The 21,645-nt window shown below is 42.0% G+C and overlaps 1 pseudogene; it reads left to right on the top strand.

The window, feature by feature from the left end:
- The first annotated feature begins 5,746 nt into the window (after positions 1 to 5,746).
- On the top strand, positions 5,747 to 7,856 carry LOC117341374 (annotated as a pseudogene).
- The last annotated feature ends 13,789 nt before the right edge of the window (positions 7,857 to 21,645 follow it).

Genomic DNA, 21,645 nt, shown 5'->3' on the forward strand with positions numbered 1-21,645 from the left:
TGGGGTAAGGGATGCGCAGCTGTCTTATTCCTGCATCAATTCTGGTCCGGCTTTTCATCCTGGCCAGTTACCCGGCCCTGGTCCTATTAGGTCCAGCCCGGAGTGTGCTGGTTCGGGTTTCCCAGGGGGTGTTCTCCCACGGGAGTGTTTTGCTGGACAGGCGACTGGGTTCCAGGCGCCGTTTCCCTCTGGTTCAGGGTATAGGGTTGCCTGCGGGCAACCATCCTTGGGCCACCCAAACCAGCCTGCGGATGGTTTTGGGTATCGTCAGCATCCCGGCAGTTGCGGGCCTAGCCCGCACATGTCCGGGTTTCCACCTGGTGGGAGTGGTGGTCCACCCATGTCTTTCGGACTGGGTGGCCAGCCCCAGTCTCAGGCGGGTCAGTTTGACCAGTTCTGGGGTCACTCCCAACCCGCGGGACCTTTTCCATTTCCTCAGGGATATGGTTTTAACCCTATGGCTTTTCCTGCTTGGAACCCTTGGGGTTTGGTCTCCCCCTCACGGAGACGTTTTGGCAGTTCCGCTGACCCCCTCCAGCGCTCTGCTTCTTCGGGGGCCACTGTGGCCGATCCTAAGAAGGTTTGCCGCACCTTTAGGACTTCTGCCTCGCGTGCGGACTCGTTTGTCTCCGGGTCCAAGGGCAGGGCTGTGACTTCTAAGTCTAAGCCTGCAGCCACGGTTGTTAGGCGATCTGCACCTAAACGCCGTTTTGTGGAGCCCCTTCAGGATTCTCCTGAATTGGTTCCTATGGCTGGCCCGTTCCATGCAGTCGAGACTTCATGTCCCGCTAGTGTGGAGGCTATGGACTGTGAGGACGCGGGTATGGCAGATGAGGAGGATGTCGTTCATCTCTCTCCTGGGTGCTCGGACATAGACGCTGGTCTGTCCGGGTCGTCTGATGACGATCCTCTAGGTGGGGATTCCCAGGATGAGGGTGACCCTGAGGCTGCTGAGGCTGAGGCCCAGCACGTCTTGTCCGGTATGCGGGCCCTTAGGGCCGACGTTTCCCGGATTCTCGGGGAGAAGGTTTGCCCACCTCCTTCTGCGTCATCTATCCCGGAGTCCACCACCCTTTTGGGTTCCTTGGTGGCTCCTAGAGCATCCGCCCAGTCGGACCGCTCTCTGCCAGAAGGCACTATTGTGTCTTCAGCTCTGGCCACTGCCCAGTCACGGGTTCTGGAGAAGAATTCGTCTTCAACCCGTACGCCTGGGTTTGCTGGGTTGCAGCTCAGTGTTGGTGACCTGTCTGAGGTTCATCCCTCTACTATGCCACACATGATGGCCTGCTTGTTTCTCAACCAGCTAGACTGGAATCGAGAGAGCTGGCGGCTTGGCCCGGTAAGTCAGTGGATCAGGTGGTGTTTGGATCTAAAGAGCACCACAAGATGGAGAGACTGCTGCGTCTTTCCATCCAGATTCTGTCATATATAGACTTTCTGACAGTTTGTCTGTATAGGGTTTCCGATGTGCCTGAGGGTCGGATTTCCGAGACAGAACAGGCCGACATCCAGGACAGGATGACCTCTGCCCTGAACGGGGCATTGAGAGCTCTGGCAGCCTTGCAGGTGTCTTTGCTGGTCAATGTCTTGTTGGCTAGGCGTTTTTCAGTTTTGAAAAACCGCCCGGTCGATGAACCTTACCGCTCCCGGTTGTTGACTGCCCCCTTCTCTGGGTCCACTCTTTTCTGAGGGTCCCTTCCTTCTGTTCAGAAGGATTTGAAGGAGGACTCAGTCGCCTCAGCACTTTTGGTGAAGAGGATTCAGGCTGAGAAGGCCCGCACCTCGCAGGGGTCAGCGCCTCCTAAGAAAAAGGCAAAACCTTCGGCTACGCAAACTTTTGCTCAGCCAAAGGCGAAGCCTTCCTTCAAGGGCAACAAAGGGAAAGGTAAGAAAGGGAAGAACCCTCCTGGGGGTAAGAAGAAGAGTTCCTGACTCTCTTCTACCCTCCTTGGTCCTTTCAGACGAGGAGTTTGTACGGGAGGAGTGCAGTCCTCCCGTTTCAGATTCCGGTCCGTCTCTCGCAGGATTAGGATCAGGCTTGGCAGACGACTCTCTTGCTTGGCAAGGGCTCGATCTGCCACGGCCAGATCTTCCTGTGGGGGGACGTCTATCCGCCTTCCTCCCAGAGTGGAGGGAGATCACGGAGGACGCCTGGGCCTTGTCTGTGGTCAAGGAGGGGCTAGGCATTCCGCTTTTGCGGGATCCGCCGTTAGCGTCAAGGCCAATCTTTTTTCCTCCTCCCGGGGATCCAGGAAAGGCTTTGGCTCTCCAGGAGGAAGTAAGGACCATGCTTGTCAAGGGCGCGGTCGAGGAGGTACCTTTGGCGGAGTGCACCCCCGGCTTCTATTCCAGAATGTTTCTGATACGGAAAAAGTCCGGGGCGTGGCGCCCGATCATAGATCTAAGTGCCTTCAACAGGCACGTAGATTCTCCTCACTTCAAGATGGAGACTCCTCGGGGCATAATCGCCTCCGTGAGAGATGGAATGTGGGCCACTTCAATAGATTTGAAGGATGCCTACTTCCACATCCCCATCAAGAAGTCGGCACGGAAGTTCCTCCGGTTCACTTGCAACGGGAAGGTCTTTCAGTTCCGGGCCATGCCATTCGGGCTCACGACTGCACCTTTGGTGTTTACCAAGCTGCTGCAGGTGGTCGTGGGATTCCTGCATTCTCGGGGAATAGATGTTCACATCTATTTCGACGATTCCCTCATGCTTCACCTAGTGAGGAGATCCTTGTTGCAGGACACCCGATTGGTCCTGAAACTCTTCCTAAAGGTCGGTTTCATTCCATCCAGGGAGAAGTCGGAGGTGACCCCATCTCAGGATTTCGTTTTCCTGGGAAACCGTTTCAACACGGTTCAGGGCATTGCCCTTCCACCAATGGAGAAGTTCGAGAAAGCCAGGGATCTCGCCCTGACTTTCATCGGCTGGTCTCGGGTCCAGGTGCGTTGGTTTCTCAGTTTCCTAGGATTTCTCAACTCCCTGGCAGATGTGGTCCCCTTGGGGAGACTTCACATCAGACCTCTCCAGATGTTCCTTCTTGGCAATTTGGTCCCTTCGTCAAGGGACTGGGAAGCTTGGATTCCTCTGGACCAGTCGGTCAAGGAGTTTGCCCGTTGGTGGACCCTTCAGGACAACGTTCTCCGTGGGGTTCCTTTGTCCAAGCCCGTTCCCACTATGACCCTGTTCACGGATGCTTCCATGACGGGTTGGGGGGCGTACCTCGACGGGCATTGCCGGTCGGGGGAGTGGTCTGGGGAACAGCTCTCCGAGCACATCAACGTGCTCGAGATGAGGTCTGTTCTATTGGCATTGCAGTCTCTTCGGGGGATCTTGCAATCCAAGGTGATTTGTGTGGCTACGGACAACTCAACAGTTGTCGCGTATCTGGAGAGGCAGGGGGGTACCAGGTCCCACATCCTGTGTGCCCTCGCTATCCGTGTTCTTCTTCTGTGCCAGGAGATGCAATTAACTATCCTTGTCAAGCATCTTCCGGGCAGATTGAATGTGTTGGCGGATACTCTGTCCAGGCGCCGCCAACCGGTGTTGACGGAATGGCAACTGAATCCTTCGATTTTCGAGGGAGTCTGTCAGGTGTGGGACAGACCTCACATAGATCTGTTCGCCACATCCCTGAACAATCAGTTGCCAACGTTTGTCTCTCCGGTTCCAGATCCGAGGGCTTGGGCCGTGGACGCTCTATCTCTGGACTGGGAGGGGATGCATGCTTATGCATTTCCCCCCTTCAATTTGGTGGGCAGGGTGTTGCAGAAGTTTCGGAAGCATCATTGCTCCCTGCTCCTGATAGCACCCCTGTGGCCGAGGCAGCCTTGGTTTCCGGAGCTTTTGTCGTTTCTGGTGTAAGATCCTCTGATTCTCCCACTCAGAACGAATCTCCTTCGCCAGCCTCGGTCCAGGACGATGCACTCTCGTCCAGAGATACTCCACCTTCACGCGTGGAGGCTATCTCAGGAGGCCTCGCTCAGGCGGGCTTTTCTAGAGACGTGTCAGCTCGCATCGCTCGATCGATTAGGTCTTCCTCTTCTGCCGTCTACCAATCAAGATGGAAGATTTTCTGTGATTGGTGTGTCGGCAGGAAGGTTGATCCGTTCAAGGCATCTGTACAACTGATTGCTGATTTTCTGCTTTGGTTGTTCAGAGATCGCAATCTTGCCCCGGGCACAATTGCTGGTTATCGTACGGCGATAGCCAGTGTGCTTTCCTTTCAGGGTAGATCAGAGGTGAGCTCATCCTCTTCTCTATCTGCCCTGATTAGGGGGTTTGGGTTGGACAGACCTAGAATACGGCAGTTGGCTCCTCAATGGAATCTGGCTCTGGTGCTCGATTCTCTGACGCGTGCTCCTTATGAGCCTTTGGAGTCGGCCACCTTGAAGTTTCTTACTTTCAAGGTGGTGTTCCTCATCGCCTTGGCTTCTGGTCGTAGGAGAAGTGAGATACATGCTTTGTCCTCTCACCCCTCTTGCCTCCGTTGGGCTAGGAACTTTTCTGCCGTGACCCTTCTCACTGATCCTGCCTTTTTGGCTAAGAATCAGGTTCCTGGTTTCTTGCCTGAGCCTATCAAGATCCCTTCCTTGCAGGGCTCAATGGGTTCTGTGGAGCGGGATAAACTGCTCTGTCCCTGTCGGGCACTTAGGTTTTACCTTGAGAAAACCAAGGGGGGGGGGGGGGGGGGGGCGGGGTACTCGATCCCGGCTTTTCTTGTCCATCAAGCAGGGTCAGCAGGAGATCTCCTCCCAGTCCATTTCCAGATGGATCTGTCAGGTTATCAAGTTTGCTTATGACCATTCTGATGATCAGGTTCAGGCTCGTTACAAGGTGAGAGCTCATGAGGTTAGGGCCCTTGCTACATCATGGGCTCTTCTCAATGGCTCCTCCTTTCAGGATGTCATGTCCGCTGCCTTCTGGCGTGGGCAGAATACCTTTACAGATTTTTATCTCCGGTCATTGGCTTCGCATTCAGATGGGTTGTACTCTCTTGGTCCGGTGGTGGTTGCACAGTCTGTGGCTGTGCCTCCACAGTAATCTGTAGGGTTTTTTAATTTATCATGCGATCAGGCATCACAATGGTACACCTGCTCTGCATACGCGGAGGTAGTTGCCATTTTTTAATCATTGTCGGCTAAAATTGGGGGGTTCTTGAACCTATTTATCTCCCTACCTACCTGGAGTTGCGTCTGGGTTGCTGTGCCGTCGTTATGGGCTGCCTGGCTTCGAGTCTCCACTACGGTAAGACGAATTCGCATACTAAAGTTATGGTAATTATTACTGAAATGAAATTGAGGTTTTTAAAGTAAAACCAATTTTCATGAGGTAATACTTACCATAACTTTATGGAGTCCCACCCTTTTATTCCTCCCCTTAACTCATTATCCTGGCTGCCCATGTGGCTCCATAAAGGTTTTTGAGGATGGGAGATCACTCTGTTGCGTAATCATTAAGATACAGGTCACGTGACGGTAGGGAGGGCGGGATTTTTGAATCTTGTTTTTTGGGGATACAAAGATGGGTGTAAGTGATGAATATGCATACTAAAGTTATGGTAAGTATTACCTCATGAAAATTGGTTTTACTTTAAAAACCTCAAATTTACGCAATACCGACCGTTCAATTATCAACACGTGATTTGTTATTTACCCTGGCGGAAGCCAAGCCGAAACTATACGCATAGTGCATCAGACAGTAATATCTGTTACTTTGTAAAATAATCGCTTTGAAAGAGCAATGGAGACTGATCCTAGTGAAAACGATATCGAATTCACGGTTGCTCCCTATCAGTTTGAGCCGATTTCAGTGTCTACCGGCGCAGAAAGCGAGGACATAACCAGCGAAGAAGAAAACGAGAGCGACAGTGCCGACAGTAACGAGGTCCAGGATCTGCATGTTGATCAATGGTAGGGATATTTTCACGGCATTTCTGTGATTTTAGCACAAAAATACGAGGATCAGAACAACTCTGTGGCTGGCGATTATATATCTTCCAATATATGTCATAACACGATCTGCCAAACGATATATCAAATATCTGCTATAAGCTATTTTCCAATTGCAGCTAACATGAACTAGAATTCATTTTTGTCATCCAATTTTCTACTTATTTACTTGTGTCCATCTGGTCGTGCTTTACAACAGACTGAATGAACAACTTTTGCCAAGGAGTGTCGACTTTATGGGCTGTTCAACCATGTGATAGGGAGATAACAATAAGACATTTTTTTATTTATATTTTTCTTTTTATTCAGATTTCATTTATACAACGTACAGAAAATAATTTAAACGTACATATTATTCACACATACATACCACATAGTATCGTACAGGTCCACATTCTCAGAATATAAAAACCCTTGTTCACACTAACATAATGGGTATACCTTATTATTTGGTATATCTTATTATTGGAATGCATATACCCACTAATTACACCACACACACTAAAACTTTGATCCATTCATTTCAACAAAACATATATATATGACCATTATATAAGCACAGCACTTTACCACTTACATACCCATTTGTATTGTTCGTATACATGCTCAATACAGAATATAACAAGTCAGATGTCTGGACTCTCTAATTTTTGTTTTAATTTTCTCAAACCCTGAAATACAGCAAAAACATTTCTTTTTTTATGTACACGTAACTGTTACACCTACATATGATTCATTTCAAGTGAAAATATATGAATATACAATCTGAAATTTTACAGGTGTGACTGGTCATTGTGGTCAAATGCCAACCAACTTGGAATGCAGATGTTGCTGCAGTTTCAACCTGTCAGGAAAAGATGGAGCAGGGTAACCTTACATGCATCACCGAGCATGAAGCATTCCAGGTGAATTGCCTCAATAGACATATTCTGGAACTGGCATTCTATGAACACCTAGACAACAATGGACCTATTGGAGATGAGGAGCCAGTTCATGAGTAAGAATTTATTTCACATAGTGTTACTTTACATTACAAGCAGAGGTTAATCTAGTGCAATTTTACAACCATAATAAGGTTGTATTCTGGTGTTTTACCCTTTGAACAAAAAAAAATTCCCTGTTAAGAAAAAATCACATCAAACAGGGGAAAAGTCTCCAAAACAGCGGAAACCCCCAAATTTTCATGAAATATGTTGAGAATAACAGCAAAGAATAGTCGTAAAATGTAAAAATTTAAAGAATAGTTCAAGACTCTGCGGCCATTCATTTCCTGTATATTTCATAATGGGGAGTATTTCCCAAACCCTGGACTAACCCCCGACAAGCTTTTATACTGTATAATAAAAGTTAATCTGCATTTTACAAGCAACATCAATGCTTTTAAATTATATATCAGCATAGCAATTTCCCCTCTAGTCGCTAAATCTTTCATTTATTTATTTTAGGCTGTATCGCTACATTGCGTATCGCCGTTTTGTAAGATAGGTGTGGCACAGACTTGGTAGGAAGCAAAGAAAAGTTCTCCCACCATGTGTGGTACTAAAGATCCGGAAGACCTTTCCATCAGAGGATTACACAGGCTTCAAGTATCTAAGGGACTACTAGTATGTGAAGGTGTTAATCTTTTGTTGAACCGTGACTTATGTGATATCACTGCTTCTGTGACATCAACGCGATTGGCACGAGTCGCTGGTAAAGGAGGACAGTTTTCTCGTTTCATTTTTCTTGCCTGCTCATATGTTGGAAAAGCTTCCCTCAGACTGAATGCTTCATCAACGAGTTCTGTGACGTAGTCTGAAAAACACAGATGTAATAAAACTGTAAAGCAATTCCTTATTTTGTAGTGAAATTAAAATGTTTTGATTCTTGAGCAAACATGACTTCTTTCTTTTATATCAATTGTTGACTAACTGGAATAATTCATAATTTAAAAAATTAATATGTTGGTTTTCCTCTGTATATCTGACCTGTTTGTGCCTACCATTAATTCTCAAAAGCAGTTTTTAAATAAGCCTTTAGAACAATCATTTCTACTCACAAATTAGAATATATATATCTTTTTTTTAACCTTTTGTACTTCATTATTTCAAAAACCTTACATGTGTGCTGATATGTTGGAAAACGGTCTCCATGCCCTTCATGTTTATCACAAACATGGTTTGTGATTGACTCCCATTTCTGAACCACCAGGTCACCATCACTTGTTGAAGCTGCCCAGTACAAATGATTCGAAATAGAATGGGCCCAGTCTCCAATCTGTTCACACCCTTTCTTCTTTGCCAAAGAAACAAGTTTCTTGTAGACTCCTGAAATAAATCCACAACATATCAATAATGCTCATATATACAGAGCTGTCTTAGCATCTATTAATTAACTGGTAAAGAAATCACACCAACTTTATGCAAATCATATATGGGACATGTTCTGAAATAAGATATTGGTAAGGAAGACAATATCTTTACTATTAAAGTATCGCTTGAACAAGAGTATCATTATTGTTTGTGATGATAATTGAAACACATTTCACACACCTATGCAAACTGGAGTAACGTTTCCGAATAAGGTTCACATATTTATATTCTTGATCTAAATCATGTAAATAATGTACCTTTAGCAACATGCCACACATCAAACCAGTGGTTTATGTCTGGTTCTTCCTTCTTCATGTGGCTCTTTACCATGATATGACGATCTGTTGTCAAGTGTGTAACATCTACATTGGAATCCCGCAACGAGTGCAGACACCTCTTTAAGCCTTCAAGCTCCATATGGCAAGAATTCTTCACTTCTGTGACCTAAAAAAAATGTTAAAAAATCAATAAGAATTTCAATAATAATGTACTCGTCTAAACTTATCTGTCCACTCAAGATTCATAAGTATGTGAAAGTATTGCTAGGTAAGATTATTTTAGAAAACTTAAAAAATAATTTGTGTCAAGAATGATTATTGTTGAAAAAGATATATTTAAAAACAGAGCCTTGTCCAAGATAACCCAATGATTATCAAAATGAAATGTATTTCAAACTGAAGGTATGTAATATACATGTATCAAGATACTTATCTACAATTTGTCTTAGCTTTCAAGCAAAACAACATATTTGAAAATATGTTCATCATGTTATGTATATGCACATGTTTTCTTTAGATGTTTAAATTCATTAGTCTTGGTAAGAAGAACAAAACCAATATAATATTTTTACGCATATATATATAGTTAACTCAAAGTATCACACACAATATGTTATTGATTTATATTTGAAACTGTAATTGTACTAAACTACTATGTTGAGTATGTTATTAGCTCACCTGGTCCGAAGCATCCCTATGGGTAGGGGACTCAAAATTGTACAAATGATGGGGCTGACCCCCCAGGGGCCTGAGGGGCGGGGCCAAAAGGGGTCAATTTGGCTATATTGATATAAACGACTTCTTCTCTGAAACCGAGCAAAGGATATTGCTCATATTTGTCTGGAAGTATCACTATGGGGTGGGGATTCAAAATTGTACAAATGATGGTGCTGACCCCCAGGGGCCTGAGGGGCGGGGTCAAAAGGGGTCAATTTGGCTATATTGATATAAACAACTTCTTCTCTGAAACCGAGCAAAAGATATTGCTCCTATTTGTCGGAAGCATCACTATGGGGTGGGGATTCAAAATTGTACAAATGGTGGTGCTGACCCCCTAGGGGCCTGAGGGGCGAGGCCAAAATGGTTCAATATAGCTATATTGATGATACCAACTTCTTCTCTGAAACAGAGCAATGGATATCGCTCATATTTGCCTGGTAGCATAACTTTGGGGTGAGGATTCAAAATTGTACAAATGGTGTGGCTGACCCCCGGGGGGCCTGAGGGGCGGGGCCTGAGGGGCGGGGTCAATTTGGCTAAATTGATATGAACACCTTCTCATCTGAAACTAAGCAATATATATTGCTCAATTTTGACTGTGAGAATCCCTTTGGGGTAGGGATTCAAAATTGTACAAATGGTGGGGTCTACCTCCCTGGGGGCTGTGGGGCGGGACCAAAAGGGGTCAATTCGGCTAAATTGATATAAAGAACTTCTTCTCTGAAACTAAGCAATGGATATCACTCAATTTTGCCTGGTAGCAACCCCCCAGAGTAGGGATTCAAAATTGGGCTTACCCCAGGGGACCTAAGAGGCGGGGCCAAAAGGGGTATTTTGGCAAAATTGATATAAACAACTTTTTCTCTGAAAATAAGCAATGGCTATCTTTAATATGTGACTGGTAGCATTCACTTTGGTTAAGGATTCAAAATTGTACAAATGATGGGGCCAACCCCCTGGAGGCTGAGGGGTTAAATTGATATGAACAACTTCTCTGAAACAGCTCATATTTGACTATTAGCATCCTATTGGGGTAGGGATTCAAAATGGTATTAAGGAAGGAGCCGACCCCCAGGGGGCAGAGGGCAGGGTCAAAAGGGGGCAATTGGTCTAAACAAGATCTTCTCTGAAACTATACCGCAGCCTCCCAAAACACACATACGCACTCACCACACGCATGCATGTCGCACGCACGGGAGGCCGTCCTTAAATGACCTTAGCTGTTAATAGGACGTTAAACAAAATAAACCAAACCAAACCAAACCTTTTGGATTAGCCAATCAAATGACTACTTCCAGAATCTTGGAAGTGAATTTTACGTGTCCGAATTAAAATAACTACAGTGCATAGCTTGTATAATCTGTCAATTTGTTTTAAGTCATTTCGTCCCGAAAAGCTACATGTATATATGTACTGTGCCGAAATTGTTTGCTTCAGATGCATGCTGTGACGAAGTGTGTTTTGCTTCGATATCATTGAAAAATCGACAATTCGCCCTGGAAGCGAAATACACATATCTCAAAGGTCATCAGAACGTGACCCCTTATGGGATGTTGTTAGATGTTCATGTAACGTACTGAGAATGATCATCTATATTTTAACTAGATTGAGAAAAAGCGATAACATAAAATTGTTTACGGAAGGACGACGACGGACCACGGACGCAGGGTAATTTGATGGTGCGCTAAAAAGATAATATATCAGATTTAGTCGCCTCTTACGATTATGCAAAGCAAGCTTGTGTATGTTTTGTTTGTAATGACGGAGTCGAAATGGTAGACACGTTTATTGTTGTGTCTCGGGCTAATGACAAACATCAACAACGCGTGTTTGCCATCATGGAACTACTTTTATTGACAAACAGACAGACAGTATTCATACACAGGGCGTTACTAATGATAAGAACCCAAATCCGGATTGTAGCAATAATCAATACATAACATTTATCCTACACAATGATGGCCATCAAGTCACTTTATCCACAGGTGGAGAATTACCTGTATTCGCATATTGAAAAAAAGTTAACATACAAGACCTGCAGTAAGTGAGCTGTCGCAGATGTGTGGCAATGTGTTGTAGCGCTCCAACCCAAATCACTAGTTGTAAATCCGAATTCTGACATAAACTTTACGCGAAAAGGCATGATGAATTATCAGTGTAAAAATATTTATATATTTGAGAAAATCGCTGAAAATCAAAAACATCATCTACACATATCCTAGCCTATTTTTTCTGCAATTCCGCTTTCAGCCACTGAATTTGTTCCGCGTTTTTTGCATAGGACGAATAAACCAAAACAAACCAATCCGCGTTTTTTTGCATCTCCTCTCTCATTCCAGATTTCCATTTTAATTGACCCATTATATCTGCGTTCTCCTTTTCTAGTTGCTTTACCTTTTCCTTTAATGACCGCTTCTCCTTGAAAACTGTACAAGACATCTCATTAATTGCAATTGAAAAAATCATGCATAAAATATATTTGGCATTGTTGGGTAAAACTCTCTTTGCAGTAACTATAGTTTCCTTATAAGAATATGATTATTCTCGGCCGTCATATTAGCAACAAATGACTAAGTCAGTTAATGCACGACAAAGAAAATGTAGTAAAGATGGTATCAGGACTTGTTTTTAATTCATTGAACTACCCACTTTGGCCTCTTCACCCCTTGATGATGTGACGGGGGATGGTGTCCAAAAACACAAGCAGAAACTTGAACTTGTGCATGGTCATCTGACGTAGTGTCGCTGAACAACAGTGGGGACTATTTGATAAAAACAGTCATATTGTAAATTGAAACTATTTCTTAACATATAACAAGAGGCCCATGGGCCTTAACGGTCACCTGATTTTTGAAATATTTCAGTAAATTTGAATGAAAGAATGAATTTTAAAACAAATGATAGTCAAAAATGTGATTTCCCTATAACTATAGTAAAGTTTATCCCCTCCCATGGGGCAAACGCGAGACCCCAGGGCTAGGAAATTCACAATTATGGTAAAGCAACTTAAGACCCTTCGATCTGTGAAGAGTATTTAATTCTACCTTATTTGGGTTGTAAGAAGAAGATTTTTGAAATTTCAGTTAATTTGGCCCCGCCCATCAGCCCCTGGGGGTCAACCAGGGCCAACATGTACATAACATCAAACTGTAATCCCATGCTGATAATTTGAACCAAGTTAGAATAAATTCCAATAGAAATCCAACAAATAATAGTCAAAAATGTGATTTCCCTATATAAACTATAGTAAAGTTTACCCCCTACCCAGGGGCAAACGTGAGACCCCAGGGTCATAGAATTCACACTTTTGGTAACGTACCTTAAGACCCTTCCATCTATGAAGAGTATTTGATTCTAATATATCTGAGAGTAGATAAGAAGATTTTTGAAATTTCAGTCAATTTGACCCTTTTTGGCCCCGCCCACCAGCCCCTGGGGGTCAACCAGGGCTACCATGTACATACCATCAAACTGTCATCCCATGCTGATAATTTGAACCAAGTTAGAATGAATTCCAATAGATATCCAACAAATAATAGTCAAAAATGTGATTTCCCTATATAAACTATAGTAAAGTTTACCCCCTACCCAGGGGCAAACGTGAGACTCCAGGGTCATGAAATTCACAACTTTGGTAAAGCACCTTAAGACCCTTCCATCTATGAAAAGTATTTGACTCTACCATATCGGAGAGTAGAGAAGAATATTTTTGAAGTTTTAGTCAATTTGACCCTTTTTGGCCCAGCCCCTCAGGCCCCTGGGGGGTGAGGACCATATAATTCACAATTTTGGTTCACCCTCAGCCATGGAAGCTTCCTGTAAAATTTCAGTGAATTTAGTTCAGCAGTTTTTAAGAAGAAGTTGAAAATGTAAATTGTTTACGACGCACGACGCCGGACAAAAGGCGATTGCAATAGGTCACCTGAGACAAAGTCTCAGGTGACCTAAAAACATAACCAAAACAAATGTCTGCCCGTCCTTAGATACGACAATACCATAACTGGGGAATGTCTCGCAAACGATTTTGCGAAATCTATTCATGTATTTTTTTAATCCCACTAGGATGCGTTTTAACTTGCACTGTCAGCTTTAAGGATAAGGAATAACATGGTGAAACTGGATGATGATGGCTTCAGAATTTTCCGAACTTTACGAGGTTCCCCTCCCCACTGGGAAATTGCTAAAAGGGATGTTGTTTTTTTCATGCTGAGACAATGTTGAATACCAACTTGGTTCGTAAGTCTCCCAGCTGCAGAAACGCACTGGACACCGCTTGATTGATAAAACCTGTAATACAAACGGGAAACTAGGTTTGGTGTATTTTGTTTAACGTCCTATTAACAGCTAAGAAATAGAAGGCTTCACCTGGTAGACCAAAACTCGTCTTATTAAATCGGATCCAGTTACTGTCGCAAGCTACTTTGACAATATAATTCAAGTTTATGCATGTATACCTGCTATCACCTCTGGCCCCACTTGGTAACATTGACGACTTTTGATATCGTGTAGAACATCAGCATAGAGCATCTCCTCATATACATGGATTATTGTGGGGTAAACAATGCACCACACATTGAAACTGATGACCCTAAGGAAATAGAAGAATATATCAGCAAACATATATCAACAGACTACATTTGACTCATTGTTCAAGTATCAAAAGCATCACCATTCACACACTTGTAGGAAAAAGAGCAAGGAGTGTCGGTTCAATTTTTCTCTTCCACCTATGCCATCAACACAGATACTGGAGCCTCTGATGCCTGAAGAAAATGATGAAGGAAATGCAGAGAAAGCTTGTGATAGGCCGGAACTTTACAACTCAATTTAAGGGGTTGACCCTAACAGGGTTTGTATATCACTCAGCTGATGGCAGTTTAGCCCAGTATGTGCTTTAAACATAAAAGTCACAAAGCTGCGTTATAAGGTAAGGAGTGGGGGTCCTGTATTGATAGAATTGTAGAAACTGAAACAAAGCAAATCTATACTATGGAGAGATTAGAGATATAAGAATAGTCCCTTTTCACACTGTTTGTCTCGCGTTACTATTACAGTTACTCCCCTTGGAACACAAACGATAACGAGGCTGAGGCTACTTCCGGCGACCTTATGAGATACGGCATGGAAACCATGGTTTAGTTTCGTTGCCAAATACTGAGGTATGTATTCTGTTTGATATCATTATGACTGGCGATGTTCTATATATGCTTTTAAGCTGCCGTTTGAATATTTGTGTCTCTATAATAATCGCAATAAATGAACGAACAACGCTGTCACTTGACGTCGAGTGGGACACTGCACGGTGCCTGTGCCGTAGTTTAACCTGGTTCAACTGTTCAAGGTGGTTTGAATTTGTTTCGTCTAGTGGATAGTTTGCGTTTGGGAGTCATAGATAAATTGAATTCATATTTTAAAATGCATTTTGGGTAAATAAATATTTAAATAATTACCATGTTGTGTCATGTAGAGTATGTACAGTATACAGTAGTCAGGCTAGGCCCTGGCGCATTCATGCCCGGTTCCAGGTCGCCCTATAACGTAACCAGGCAGAACCCGGTCTTATTGTATTTGCGTAATTCCTTTATAGGTCCCTATGTTATGGTTGAATGGGCTTCAAATCTACTTTTACTATACTATATATTATATAAAAACAAATTCAATAACAACTGTAACATTCAGATTGTTTATATAGGAAAGTGAAAGTAGATTTAAATTGATTTCAACCATAACACAGGCCATTCAGTAGACCCCCAAGCAATGACGAGCATACATTTGTACTTGTTTCTGAATGTGGGCGGCGTACGTAATGTAGATTTATATGTTGTCCTAGTATTCCTCCCCTGCAGAAGTTTCTTGCAAGTTGCAACATTTTCACATCTGGTAAATTATTTTCGAATTTGTGGTGTTTTATTTTCTTTCAGTATTCATCATGAATGTTTTTAAGAACAAAATGTCCAGAGGCAATGAATGCTGTGTGGCATTGTGTGCAAACAAGGAGTATCAGATGGATGGCACCAGATCACCTGTTCATTTTTTTCATATTCCACAAATTGTGTTACAAAGCCGTAAAATGAAAGAAGATTGGTGCAATCTCATAAAAAAGAAAAGATGGCAAAGACAATTTTACTATGAATGGCTCAAGTGTCATTTGCTCAGAACATTTTATTATGGAAACCAATATAAAGGTTTCGATTGGTACCAGGAGATGGGATCTTCTTCCCGGAGCGCGACCATCTGTGTTTGAGTGGACGAAGGCAGGGAACACAAGAAAACCACCATCCACCAGGATCCCATTTAAGGCCATGGATGTCAACAGTACCTCCCACCCGAGCTTTAGCACATGCACTCAGTTGGAAGCTGATCATGAGGTATACTTTTTATATGGCGGTTTTATCACATAACTGGCCTGTTCTGTCATGGAATACGCCAATGTCATAAATATCGTATTACACATGTGTAATAACACTACCGTATTTATCCGCCAATAAGCCCATGCCTGGTAATAAGCCCATTCATGTCTTTTTCAGAAACTCAAATTTATTTTCCTATATAATCTATATATCCCTGTAATAAACCCACCCCAACTTTGGATGATACTTTATATACTGGTCCCCTGGGCTTAGTGTAGGATACATACAGTATGTTTTTAAAATTTTGACTCCACAATTAGCTTGGGCTCTTGGTTCTAAAAAAACATGTCTTTCTGACATGGTGTTTTGACACTCCAAATTTCCGAAATGTGATTTGACTTCTGAAATTGCTGACTTTTAATGGTAAACTGAAAGTCCAAGCTAAAATACTAGCTAAAATACAAAAATTTAAACAACGTCAAGTATTCTATATTAAATTACAGAATCATGCTTTCTTTTATTGGTAAGACTTATTTATAATTACCGGTACATGTATAATACATGAATGAGTTTTCAGGGGTTGACACTAACTTAATCGCCATGACAGACCGCAGGGCTGCCAGGTTTTGAAATGAAGTAGCCCGGGCTGCCAATTGTGGAACCCCTTCTGGGGGATTTGGGGGCATGTCCCTACAGTGTATGGACATGTCCCCATTTCAAAACCGGAAATGCCTCATTTCAAAACCTGGCAGCCCTGCTACAGCCCCTAACCTCTGAGGGAAAAAAATTAGATGGAGTTTCCTGCTGTCATTCTGAGCATAAAAGATATTAGAAATTACACCAACAGGTTTTATACAAAAAAAGTTTTGAAAATAAATTATTGAAGTAAATAAAGAAAACTTTAGCTAGACATTATACATTTGGCTGAAAATGTTGGCAGCCCACAGGGCTGCTGGTCTGGATACTCTGGCAGCCCAACCAGATTTGAGGCAGCCCAGGGCTGCCGGGCTACTGTTAGTGTCGATCCCTGAGTTTGATTATTTATTAATTATTTCCTGTGATTCAATTTCTGCACATGCAGCATACATATATTCAATAGTTAATACTGTACATATTTTAATATTACTTTACATACTGTAACATCATTGTCCAATATCAAGCATAACATTAATTGTTAAAGCATGAGTAGAGTTATATTATGACAGCTAGCTGTCGCTGTGCCCTTTGCTACCCATGGCCATTTCATACACAAATCAATAGGTATATTGACTTTTTATTGAGTGTGGTTTTTATGCTTCTTTTTCAGGAATCAGGTGACATTTGTGTGATGGCAGAGTCCGGTGTAGGAGTTCAGACTGATGACAATGTGACGGTAAATCAAGGAACACAAACGGACTGGAATGAGATGGAGTATAGTCATGAAAGCTCTGATCATGGATATTCAAATATGTGCAAATCTGGAATAAGTGCCGAAATGGAATCTCTTAACAGTAACATAAAATCTTTAAAAGATAAGCTTGATACGTGCAATGTTATGATCGAAGATTTAAATAAGAAATTATCTGTGTTTGAAAGCAATCAATTTCGGTATGACAAAATTCAGGACGACCCAAAAGCTATGCAATTTTACACCGGATTTCGAAACAGTGGGGTATTTGACTCTGTATTTACATATTTGGAGAAAAAAGCAGAGAAACTACAATATTGCCGAGGCCAAAATGAAGTATCAGACACAAAACCTTATCAGACGAAAGGTGGTAAACCAGGACAGAAAAGGAAGCTAAGTTTAAAAGATGAATTTTTTGTCGTCTTACTACGCTTAAAAGTTGGACTTTTTGTACGTGACATTTCTGTACGATTCAACATTTCGCAAGGACACTTTTCCAAAGTCTTCACAACATGGATTAACTTTCTTTATCATGAGCTGCCCAATTTATTCCCATTTCCATCCAAAGAACTGATTAGAAAAAAATTACCTGACTCATTCAAGCCTTATCCCTCCACAAGAATTATTCCTTATTGCACGGAAGTGTTTGTTGAAGTACCGTCAGGAATGTTAGCACAGTCGGAAACGTGGTCGAACTATAAACACCACAACACGTTTAAAGCACTTGTTGGGGTGAGTCCAAATGGAGTCGTCACATTTGTGTCAGAGTTGTGGGGGGGTCGAGTGTCGGACAAAACAATTACCAAAGAAAGTGGCATTTTGAATATGTTGGAACCCGGTGATAATGTTATGGCAGACAGGGGATTTGAAATCGCGGACATTCAACCAGCAGGAGTTGCTCTTAACATACCGCCATTCAAGGGATCTAGGAAGCAACTTTCGTCTAAGGAGGTGGATGATACTATGAACATTGCCTCGGTTCGAATCCATGTTGAGCGTGCCATTGGAAGGATAAAAAAACTATCATATATTGGATGGAGTATTGCCACTTAGCCTAAAGCACATCAGTAGCCAGATGTTCTTTGTCGTAGCATTCCTGACCTATTTCTTGCCACCATTAGTGCCTCCAGGAAAAAGTTCAGAATGAGAAAATTAAATCAGAGACCCTGATCTAAGGTAGACAATCTCACTGCTCTGTGTACATGACTACACGTTGTCTAGTAAATGCTGGTTAACTTATGAATCATGGAGCTGCCTTTACAACTGAGCTACCGATTTAACTACCGGTCATGGTATTAATTTCTGCAGCATTACTGGGAAAGAATACAATATTCTTTACTTACCAGGTACTTATATATATATATATAGTAACTCATAATTATCTTGTAGGAATATTGAGAAAATATTATAAATTTACAGGAACATATAGCTGTCTAATGCCTAGATAGTTAAACTAAATACATAGGAAAACTGGGGAGAAGTAGTAGGACTCTAGCTACCTTTAGCCAAATCAAATTGAATTGCCCTGGCCATGCCACTCAGACTGTGGACAAGGCAAACAGTGACACAGTGGCATTCTTTTTAGCTCACCTGGACCGAAGGTCCGGTGAGCTTATGCCATGGCACGGCGTCCGTCGTCCGTCCGTCAACATTTGCTTCAAATCGCTACTAGTCAAAAAGTTCTTATTGGATTTTGACCAAATTTGGTCAGAAACATCCTTGGCAGAATGGGAACAGATTTTGCATAAATGGTGGCTCTGACCCCTGAGGGGCCAAAGGGGTGGGGCCCAATAGGGGAAATACAGGTAATTCCTTTAAATTGCTACTAGTCATAAAGTTATGAATGGATTTGAACCCAATTTAGTCAGAAACATCCTTGGGGAAAGGGGAACAGATTGTGAATAAATGGTGACTGATCCTAAAGGGGCCAAAAGGACGGGGCCCAGTGGGGGAAATAGAGGTAATTCCTTTGAATCGCTACTAGTCATAACGTTATGAATGGATTTGAACCAAATTTGGTCAGAAACATCCTTAGGGGAAGGAGAACAGATGCTGCATAAACGGTGGCTCTGACCCTAATGGGGCCAAAAGGGCGGGGCCCAGTGGAGGAAATAGAGGTAATTCCTTTGAATCGCTACTAGTCATCAAATTATGAATGGATTTGAACCCAATTTGGTCAGAAACAGGGGAACAGATTTTGCATTAATGGTGACTGCCCCCCGAAGGGCCAAAGGGGCTGGGCCCAATAGGTGAAATAGAGGTAATTCCTTTAAATCGATACTAGTCAGTGATGAATGCATGTTCTATAAACAATTCTTGAGGTCTTTCAGACCTTAGATAGTCTGAACTTCATTAATCTTTAAAGCAGTTCGGATTCCCACACTATAACCATATATAGCATTGTTAGAGTTTTACAAATAAAACAAATTGAACATTATTTTGACATTTGGTCTAATCCAACCAGGTGAGCGATACAGGCCCCATGGGCCTCTTGTTGTGTATTTGTTATACACACAGATCAACCAAAAGTTTTATTTAATCTGTATCCTCATGTTCACTTTGTTAGGTCGACACAGCTGTGAGCATGTGTAATATACATACCTGGTTAATGTTGATCAAAGCACCCTATTTTTAAAATCGGAATGAATTGTGTTCCTAAAATGTACCTGTTTATCTTGGTTATCCTTAAAATGATGCAGTAGTCGGTTGTGGCCTTATTGCACATTTACTAAAATTCTTAAAAAAAAGTTGTGTTTTCGCTTTCGGTCTTAAAATAATATGATCAGTAAGTTGAAAAATTATTGTTTTGTAATATATTTTTGGAAAAAATGTACGTAGGTAGCCCCAAAAATGTGTCGGTACGGAAAGAAAGCGAAAACACATTTTTTTTTGTGTCAATTTGGGTACATTTTATATACAGTTGTACGTGTTTGTATATAAATATTAATATGTTTTTTCTGTCTTTTTTTCAACTTCGAACACTAATAATGTATGTTACCTATGTAGTAAGTACACAGTCATGTATGCATTTGTTAATTTGTTTACATTTGCAAATGCATTTTTCTTGAAGAACTCCAGTTAGAATGGAGAAGCATGCCTTGCTTGACTCGCCCTGTTAATAGCTCAGGAATGAACACCCACTTGTAGAAGAAGTCCAGGACTGGGAGGTACACACTATACCACTTTTCCTTGTCAAATACAATTCGTTCACTGAATATGTCCTGATCAGGTCCAAACCACACCACAAAGTCTATATACATCATTTTTGTCACAAAGAACTTTCCCTGGATTTGAATGAAGTAGTAATGGGTTCTTTTAAGTTTTATATCTCCATTTTCATCTTTATATAAATAAAATGTTTTACACTTACAAGCCTCTTCTATAGACTTGCCACGCTGACTGAGTGGGCATTTCCATTCCAGACCTGTGCGTCTTCCATCGCTATGTTTCACAATGCCATCAAGACTGGCACCATAACCCGGTCTTTGTATGGACATAAAAATACCTGACTTTTCAACCTCGATATCTTCATGTCGAGTGGAACTGAGTTTAGTATACATATCAATTGCATCTTGTTCGTGGTCTTTGCCATACTGGAGATATTTTGATGATGGTCTGTCATATAACATTGCTTTTACTAATCCATTTGGACATCTGGAGCATTTGACAATCCTACCAAAATTTGATGCCGTCATTTTACATCCATGTAATTGCTTCCACAAGTCATCCTCTGATTGAAGTTTTGTAGCCGATTCAATGTTATTTATATCCTCCTGTGTAATGGTTTCATTTTCAACAATGCTATTCACATACTTAGCTACAAAATCTGCATTTATGTTTTCATCATCACCGGTATTCGAATTTTCTTTTACAAAATCAATATTTGGTACATTCACTATATTCTCTGGAGCATCTGCATATACTTCCGCGTTAACCAGTTCAGTTTCAATATACACATTCTCACAAACATCAACACTTTCAATGGTGTCAACAAAATCAGCATGTTCTAGACAAGTGTCAGTAGGTACTGCAGCTTCATGGAACAATGAATAACCTGAGAAGGGAGCACACTCTTTCAGGTTTGTATATAGAATATCCAAATCATTTTTATCAGATGTTCTGTGTTGGGGAGCTCTGGGATCAAATACACTATTCTGATTGAATGTTTTTGACAATTGATTTGATCCAAACTGTATTTTCTCAACTTTTATTTCTTTGACTGGTTTTGGTGGTACAGTAAGGTTTCGGGGGGAAATCCAACCATTCAACTTACTAGCACATGATACCTTGGCTGTGTTCGAGTGTAAACCATTAGCGAAGAAGCTGTTGACCGCAAAGAGTACTCCACCAATGTGGTTGCATTTCCCATGTCCATTCATACCTAATCTGTTAAACAAATGTAAATAATTGTATACACTGCTGTAGAGTCTAGATATAATAAAGATTTTTTATTATTATTAAATAGTACTGTAGGGGGGTAACAATGCCATTGCTCAATTTGCTGGTTATATTTATAATACAGATAGGGAATGTCATCATGTATCGATATATTTGCAAATTGATATACCTGAACTGTCACAGCAAAAAAGTGTTTTTTTCTGATA

This window comes from Pecten maximus, chromosome 13 (assembly GCF_902652985.1).
Source record: "Pecten maximus chromosome 13, xPecMax1.1, whole genome shotgun sequence".
NCBI classification, from domain to species: domain Eukaryota; kingdom Metazoa; phylum Mollusca; class Bivalvia; order Pectinida; family Pectinidae; genus Pecten; species Pecten maximus.